Source organism: Arachis hypogaea, chromosome 12, assembly GCF_003086295.3.
Source record: "Arachis hypogaea cultivar Tifrunner chromosome 12, arahy.Tifrunner.gnm2.J5K5, whole genome shotgun sequence".
Lineage (NCBI taxonomy): Eukaryota > Viridiplantae > Streptophyta > Magnoliopsida > Fabales > Fabaceae > Arachis > Arachis hypogaea.
This window is the reverse complement of record NC_092047.1, coordinates 29,856,135-29,864,201: the sequence shown is the minus strand read 5'-3', so window position 1 is coordinate 29,864,201 and position 8,067 is coordinate 29,856,135. Positions and strand designations below refer to the sequence as shown.

Sequence of the window (8,067 nt, the reverse complement as noted above, 5' to 3'; positions counted from 1 at the left end):
TTAATTATGTAAAATTCATGGCTCTTTCTTTCCCCGGCAACGGCGCCAAAAACTTGGTACGCGGAATCGTGATTACACTTTAATTATGTAAAGTTCATTGCTCTTTCTTTCCCTGGAAATGGCGCCAAAAACATGATGCCAAAACCACGGTTCACAACTCCGTGTAACTGACCAGCAAGTGCACTGGGTCGTCCAAGTAATACCTTACGTGAGTAAGGGTCAAATCCCACGGAGATTGTTGGTATGAAGCAAGCTATGGTCACCTTGCAAATCTCAGTTAGGCAGATATAAATTGATAATGGTGTTTTCGAATTTAATATAATAAAATAGGGATAGAAATACTTATGTAATTCATTGGTGAGAATTTCAGATAAGCGAATGGAGATGCTTTCGTTCCTCTGAACCTCTGCTTTCCTACTATCTTCAACCAATCAGTCTTACTCCTTTCCATGGCTAGCTTTATGTGATACATCACCACTGTCAATGGCTACTTTCGGTCATCTCTCGGGAAAATGATCCAATGCCCTGTCACGGCACGGCTAATCGTCTGGAGGCATCACCCTTGTCAATGGCTTCATCTTATCCTCTCAGTGAAAATGGTCAACGCACCCTGTCACGGCACGGCTATTCATCTGTCGGTTCTCGGTCATGCTGGAATAGGATTTACTATCCTTTTGCGTCTGTCACTAACGCCCGGCAATCGCGAGTTTGAAGCTCGTCACAGTCATTCAATCATTGAATCCTACTCGGAATACCACAGACAAGGTTTAGACCTTCCGGATTCTCTTGAATGCCGCCATCATTCTAGCTTACGCCACGAAGATTCTGATTAAGAGATCTAAGAGATACTCATTCAATTCGAATGTAGAACGGAAGTGGTTGTCAGGCACGCGTTCATAGGGAATGATGATGATTGTCACGTTCATCACATTCAGGTTGAAGTGCGAATGAATATCTTAGAAGTGAAACAAGATGAATTGAATAGAAAACAGTAGTACTTTGCATTAATCTTTGAGGAACAGCAGAGCTCCACACCTTAATCTATGGAGTGTAGAAACTCTACCGTTAAAAATACATAAGTGAAAGGTCCAGGCATGGCCGAATGGCCAGCCCCTCTGATCTAAGAACCAGGCATCCAAAGATATAAAAATGATCCAAAGATGGTTCAAGAGATGTCTAATACAATAGTAAAAGGTCCTATTTATAATAAACTAGCTACTAGGGTTTACAGAAGTAAGTAATTGATGCGTAAATCCACTTCCGAGGCCCACTTGCTGTGTGCTTGGGCTGAGCTTGAGTGTTGCACGTGTAGAGGTCCTTCTTGGAGTTGAATGCCAGCTTTTGTGCCAGTTTGAGCGTTCAACTCTGGTTTTGGCTCCTTTTCTGGCGCTGGACGCCAGATTTGGGTAGAAAGCTGGCGTTGAACGCCAGTTTACGTCGTCTATTCTTGGCCAAAGTATAGACTATTATATATTGCTGGAAATCCCTAGATGTCTACCTTCCAACGCAATTGGAAGCACGCCATTTCGAGTTTTTTAGCTCCAGAAAATCCATTTTGAGTGCAGGGAGGTCAGAATCCAACAGCATCAGCAGTCCTTCTTCAACCTCTGAATCTGATTTCTGCTCAAGTCCCTCAATTTCAGCCAGAAAATACCTGAAATCATAAAAAAACACACAATCTCATAGTAAAGTCCAGAAATGTGAATTTAACATAAAAACTAATGAAAACATCCCTAAAAGTAACTAGATCCTACTAAAAACATACTAAAAACAATGTCAAAAAGCGTATAAATTATCCGCTCATCAAGTATCCAATGACGTCTTAGCTAATTCAGATAGACCATCATAGAATATATCCAGAATGGTCTATTCTGAAAGCATGTCAGAAGGACACTTTTTGGTCAGTTCCTTGTATCTCTCCCAAGCTTCATAGAGGGATTCACCTTCTTTCTGTTTGAAGGTTTGAACATCCACTCTAAGCTTACTCAGCTTTTGAGGAGGAAAGAACTTGGCTAAGAAAGCCTTGACCAGCTTATCCCAAGAGTTCAGGCTATCCTTAGGTTGAGAATCCAACCATATTCTAGCTCTGTCTCTCACAGCAAAAGGGAAAAGCATGAGCCTGTAAACTTCAGGATCTACTCCATTAGTCTTAACAGTATCACAGATTTGCAAGAATTCAATTAAGAACTGAAAAGGATCTTCAGATGGAAGTCCATGAAACTTGCAGTTTTGCTGCATCAGAGAAACTAATTGAGGTTTCAGCTCAAAATTGTTTGCTCCAATGGTAGGAATTAAGATGCTTCTTCCATGTAAATTGGAATTAGGTGCAGTAAAGTCACCAAGCATCCTCCTTGCATTATTATTATTTTCGGCTGCCATCTCCTCTTCCTGTTCGAAAATTCCTGTAAGGTTGTCTCTGGATTGTTGTATTTTAGCTTCTCTTAGTTTCCTTTTCAGAGTCCTTTCAGGTTCAGGATCTGCTTCAACAAGAATGTTCTTGTCCTTGCTCCTGCTCATATGATAAAGAAGGGAATAACAAAGAAAATATGGAATCCTCTATGTCACAGTATAGAGATTCCTTTGTGTGAGTAGAAGAAGAAAAGAATGTAATGTAAAGAAAGAGAAGGGGAAAAATTCGAACACAGAGAAGAGGAAGGGGTTCGAATTTTGGGTGAAGAGAAGTGTTAGTAGATGAATAAATAAATAGAAGGAGATGAGAAGTGAGAGGATTTTCGAAAATTAAAAATTAAAATTTAAAGTTAAATTTCGAAAATAGTTTTTGAAAAAGGTTAGTAATTTTCGAAAATTAGGAATGAAATAAAATTAAAATAAAAATTTAAAATAATTAGTTAATTAAAAAGAAATTTTGAAAAAGAGGGAAGGGATTTTCGAAAATTAGAGAGGGATAGTTAGTTAGGAAGTTTTGAAAAAGATAAGAAACAAACAAAAAGTTAATTAGTTAGTTGAAACAAATTTTGAAAATCAAATTTTAAAAGATAAGAAGATAAGAAGTTAGAAAAGATATTTGAAAAAGATAAGATAAAAAAGATATTTTTGAAAAGATATGATTGAAATTAGTTTTGAAAAAGATTTGATTTTTAAAATCACAATTAATGACTTGATTCACAAGAAATCACAAGATATGATTCTAGAACTTAAAGTTTGAATCTTTCTTAACAAGTAAGTAACAAACTTGAAATTTTTGAATCAAAATATTAATTGTTGATGATATTTTCGAAAATATGATGTAAAATTAAGAAAAAGATTTTTGAAAAAGATTTTTGAAATTTTCGAAAATAAATAAGAAAAATGAAAAAGATTTAATTTTTGAAAAAGATTTTGAAAAAGATAAGATTTTTAAATTGAAAATTTGATTTGACTCATAAAAACAACTAGATTTTAAAAATTTTTGAAAAAGTCAATCCAAATTTTCGAAATTTATGAGTGAAAAAGGGAAAGATATTTTTTTGAATTTTGAATTTTTAATGATGAAAGAGAAACATATGAAAAAGACTCAATGTATGAAAATTTTGGATCAAAACATGTGATGCATGCAAGAACACTATGAATGTCAAGATGAACACCAAGAATACTTTGAAGATCAAGATGAACATCAAGACTTATTTTTGAAAAATTTTCAAGAAAAGAAAACATGCAAGACACCAAACTTAGAAATTTTTCATGTATAGAAACTATGAATGCAAGAATGCATATGAAAAACAAGAAAGGACACAAAACAAGAAAATATGAAGATCAAACAAGAAGACTGGCCAAGAACAACTTGAAGATCATGAAGAACACTATGAATGCATGAGTTTTCGAAAAATGCATAAAAAATTTTAGAAAAAATGTAATTGACACCAAACTTAAAAATTGACTCAAGACTCAAACAAGAAACACAAAATATTTTTTATTTTTATGATTTTATAAATTTTTTTATATTTTTCGAAAATTATTTGAAAAAAAAATAAGGATTTCAAAATATTTTTAATATGAATTCCAGGAATCTTGTGCTCTTTAGTCTAAAGCTCCAATCTGAGGGTTAGACATGGCTTAATAGCCAGCCAAGCTCTAGTATGCTATTACATGCATTGAAGTGATTAGTTGAATCCTCAGTCCAAAGGAATTCGGACATGGCTTTACAGCCAGCCAGGATTCAACAAATCATCATAAAACACTAGAATTCATTCTTAAAAATTCTGAAGAAAAATATAAATTTTTTTGTTTTGAAAATATATATTTTTTTTTGAATATTAATTGGGAAAAAAGAAAAAGAAGAAAATATTTTTGAAAAAATTTTTTGAAAACTTTTTGAAAACAAAATAAGAAGAAAATTACCTAATCTGAGCAACAGGATGAACCGTCAGTTGTCCAAACTCGAACAATCCCCGGCAACGGCACCAAAAACTTGGTATGCGAAATTGTTACTCTGAGGTTGTAAAATTTGTTGTTCGTTCTCTCCCTGGCAATGGCGCCAATAACTGGTGCACAATACCATGGTCCAAACATAACTTCACAACTTCGCACAACTAACCAGCAAGTGCACTGGGTCGTCCAAGTAATAAAAACTTACGTGAGTAAGGGTCGATTCCACGGAGATTGTCGGCTTGAAGCAAGCTATGGTCACCTTGTAAATCTCAGTCAGGCGGAAATCAAATGGTTATGGAGTTTTCGAATAATAATAATAAATAAACAGAAAATAAAGATAGAAATACTTATGTAAATCATTGGTGAGAATTTCAGATAAGTGTATAGAAATGCTTTCGTTCCTCTGAACCTCTGCTTTCCTGCTGTCTTCATCCAATCAATCCTACTCCTTTCCATGGCAAGCTTTCTGTATGGGCATCACCGTTGTCAATGGCTACATCCCATCCTCTCTGTGAAAATGGTCCAAATGCTCTGTCACGGCATGGCTAATCATCTGGAGGTTTTCGATCATACTGGAATAGGATTTACTATCCTTTTGCGTCTGTCACTACGCCCAGCACTCACGAGTTTGAAGTTCATCACAGCCATCCCTTCCCAGATCCTACTCGGAATACCACAGACAAGGTTTAGACTTTCCGAATCTTAGGAATGGCCATCCATGGGTTCTAACTTATACCACGAAGATACTAATAACTCGGACTCGGTCCCCTGTATTAGATATCTAAGAGATATTCATTCAAGCTTGGTTGCATGTAGAACAGAAGTGTTTGTCAGGCACGCGTTCATGAGTGAGAATGATGATGAGCGTCACATAATCATCACATTCATCATGTTCTTGGGAACGAATGGATATCTTAGAGGCGGAATAAGTTGAATTGAATAGAAAAACAGTAGTACTTTGCATTAAATCATGAGGAACAGCAGAGCTCCACACCTTAATCTATGGAGTGCAGAAACTCTACCATTTGAAAATACATAAGTGATAATGGTCCAGGCATGGCCGAATGGCCAGCCCCCATGAAAGTCTAAGATAGCATAAAACTGATCAAAGATGTCTAATACAATAGTAAAAAGTCCTATTTATACTAAACTAGTCACTAGGGTTTACAGAAGTAAGTAATTGATGCATAAATCCACTTCCGGGGCCCACTTGGTGTGTGCTTGGGCTGAGCTTGAAGTTTACACGTGGAGAGGTCATTCTTGGAGTTGAATGCCAGTTTGTAACGTGTTTCTGGCGTTCAACTCTGGCTTGTGACGTGTTTCTGGCGTTTAACTCCAGACTACAGTGTAGAGCTGGCGTTCAACGCCCTTTTGTGTCATCTAAATTCGGCCAAAGTATGGATTATTATATATTTCTGGAAAGCCCTGGATGTCTACTTTCCAATGCAATTAGAAGCGTGCCATTTTGAGTTCTGTAGCTCCAGAAAATCCACTTTGAGTGCAGGGAGGTCAGAATCCAACAGCATCAGGAGTCCTTCTTCAACCTCTGAATCTGATTTTTGCTCAAGTCCCTCAATTTCAGCCAGAAAATACCTGAAATCACAGAAAAACACACAAACTCATAACTAGATCCTACTAAAAACCTACTAAAAATAATGCCAAAAAGCGTATAAATTATCCGCTCATCAGTTGCCTCCCAATAAGCGCTTCTTTAATGTCAATAGCTTGACAGTGGGCTCTCATGGAGCCTCATAGATACTCAGAGCATGATGATGGCCTCCCAACACCAAACTTAGAGTTTGAATGTGGGGGCTCTGTTTGACTCTGCTTTGAGAGAAGCTTTTCATGCTTCCTCTTCATGGTTACAGAGGAGATCCTTGAGCCTTAAACACAAGGTAGTCCTCATTCACTTGAAGGACCAACTCTCCTTTGTCAACATCAATCACAGCTTTTGCTGTGGCTAGGAAGGGTCTGCCAAGGATGATGGATTCATCTATATTCTTCCCAGTTTCTAGGATTATGAAATCAGCAAGGATGTAAAGGCCTTCAACCTTTACCAAGACATCCTCTACAAGTCCATAAGCCTGTTTCCTTGAATTGTTTGCCATCTCTAGTGAGATTCTTACAGCTTGCACCTCAAGGATCCCTAGTTTCTCCATTACAGAGAGGGACATGAGGTTTATACTTGATCCCAGGTCACACAGAGCCTTCTCAAAGGTCATGGGGCCTATGGTACAAGGTATTGAGAACTTTTCAGGGTTCGGTTTCTTCTGAGGTAATTTCTGCCTAACCAAGGTATTCAGTTCATTGATGAGCAATGGAGACATCCATTAGGGAACTCCTTGGAGGCCAGGAGACGTCCATTGAGGTCTTCCTCAGTGGAAATCACTACCTTTCCCTCCTCTATGCATTCGGCCATGTGGGACGTGTTTATGGCCTTGCACTCTCTCTTGGGATTCTCTTCTGTATTGCTTGGGAGAGCACTAGGAGGAAGTTTAGTAACTTTCTTACTCAGCTGACCCACCTGTGCATCCAAATTTCTAATGGAGGACCTTGTTTCAGTCATGAAACTTAGTATGGTTTTAGATAGATCAGAGACTATGGCTGCTAAGCTAGAGAGACTCTGCTCAGAATTCTCTGTCTGTTGCTGAGAAGATGATGGAAAAGGCTTGCTATTGCTAAACATATTTCTTCCACCATTATTGTTGTTGAAGCCTTGTTGAGGCTTCTGTTGGTCCTTCCATGAGAGATTTGGATGATTTCTCCATGAAGGGTTATAGGTGTTTCCATAGGATTCTCCTATGTAATTCACCTCTACCATTGTAGGATTCTCAGGATCATAAGCTTCTTCTTCAAAGGAAGCCTCCTTAGTACTGTCTGATGCAGCTTGCATTTCAGACAGACTCTAAGAAATCATATTGACTTGTTGAGTCAATATTTTGTTCTGAGCCAATATGGCATTCAGAGTATCAATCTCAAGAACTCCTTTCTTCTGAGTTGTCCCATTGTTCACAGGATTTCTTTCAGAAGTGTACATGAATTGGTTATTTGCAATCATTTCAATGAGTTCCTGGGCTTCTTCAGGCGTCTTCTTCAGATGAAGAGATCCACCAGCAGAGTTGTCCAATGACATCTTGGACAGTTCAGACAGACCATCATAGAATATGCATATGATGCTCCATTCTGAAAGCATGCCAGAAGGACACCTTCTGATCAATTGCTTGTATCTTTCCCAAGCTTCATAGAGGGATTCGCCTTCCTTCTGTCTGAAGGTTTAAACTTCCACTCTAAGCTTACTCAATTTTTGAGGTGGAAAGAACTTTACCAAGAAGGCATTGACCAGCTTTTCCCAAGAGTTCAGGCTTTCTTTAGGTTGTGAGTCCAACCATGTCCTAGCTCTGTCTCTTACTACAAAGAGGAAAAGCATAAGTCTGTAGACCTCAGGGTCAACTCCATTGGTCTTGACAGTGTCACAAATTTACAAGAATTCAGCTAGAAACTGATGAGGATCTTCCAATGGAAGTCCATGATACTTGCAATTTTGCTGCATCAGAGAAACTAATTGAGGCTTAAGCTCAAAGTTGTTTGCTCCAATTGTAGGAATTGAGATGCTCCTTCCACAGAAGTTAGAAGAGGGTGCAGTGAAGTCACCAACCATCTTCCTTGCATTGTTGGCATTGTTGTTATTTTCGGCTGCCA

The 8,067-nt window shown here is 37.8% G+C and overlaps 2 non-coding genes across 2 annotated transcripts; both read left to right on the top strand.

Annotated features, from left to right (window-relative positions):
• Positions 1-1,875: 1,875 nt before the first annotated feature.
• LOC112731639 (small nucleolar RNA R71) lies at positions 1,876-1,983 on the top strand. The gene has a single exon (XR_003167410.1). It is a non-coding gene; the product is annotated as a small nucleolar RNA R71 (small nucleolar RNA).
• A 5,576-nt stretch (positions 1,984-7,559) lies between these two features.
• Positions 7,560-7,663, top strand: LOC112732098 (small nucleolar RNA R71). The gene has a single exon (XR_003167836.1). It is a non-coding gene; the product is annotated as a small nucleolar RNA R71 (small nucleolar RNA).
• Positions 7,664-8,067: the final 404 nt, after the last annotated feature.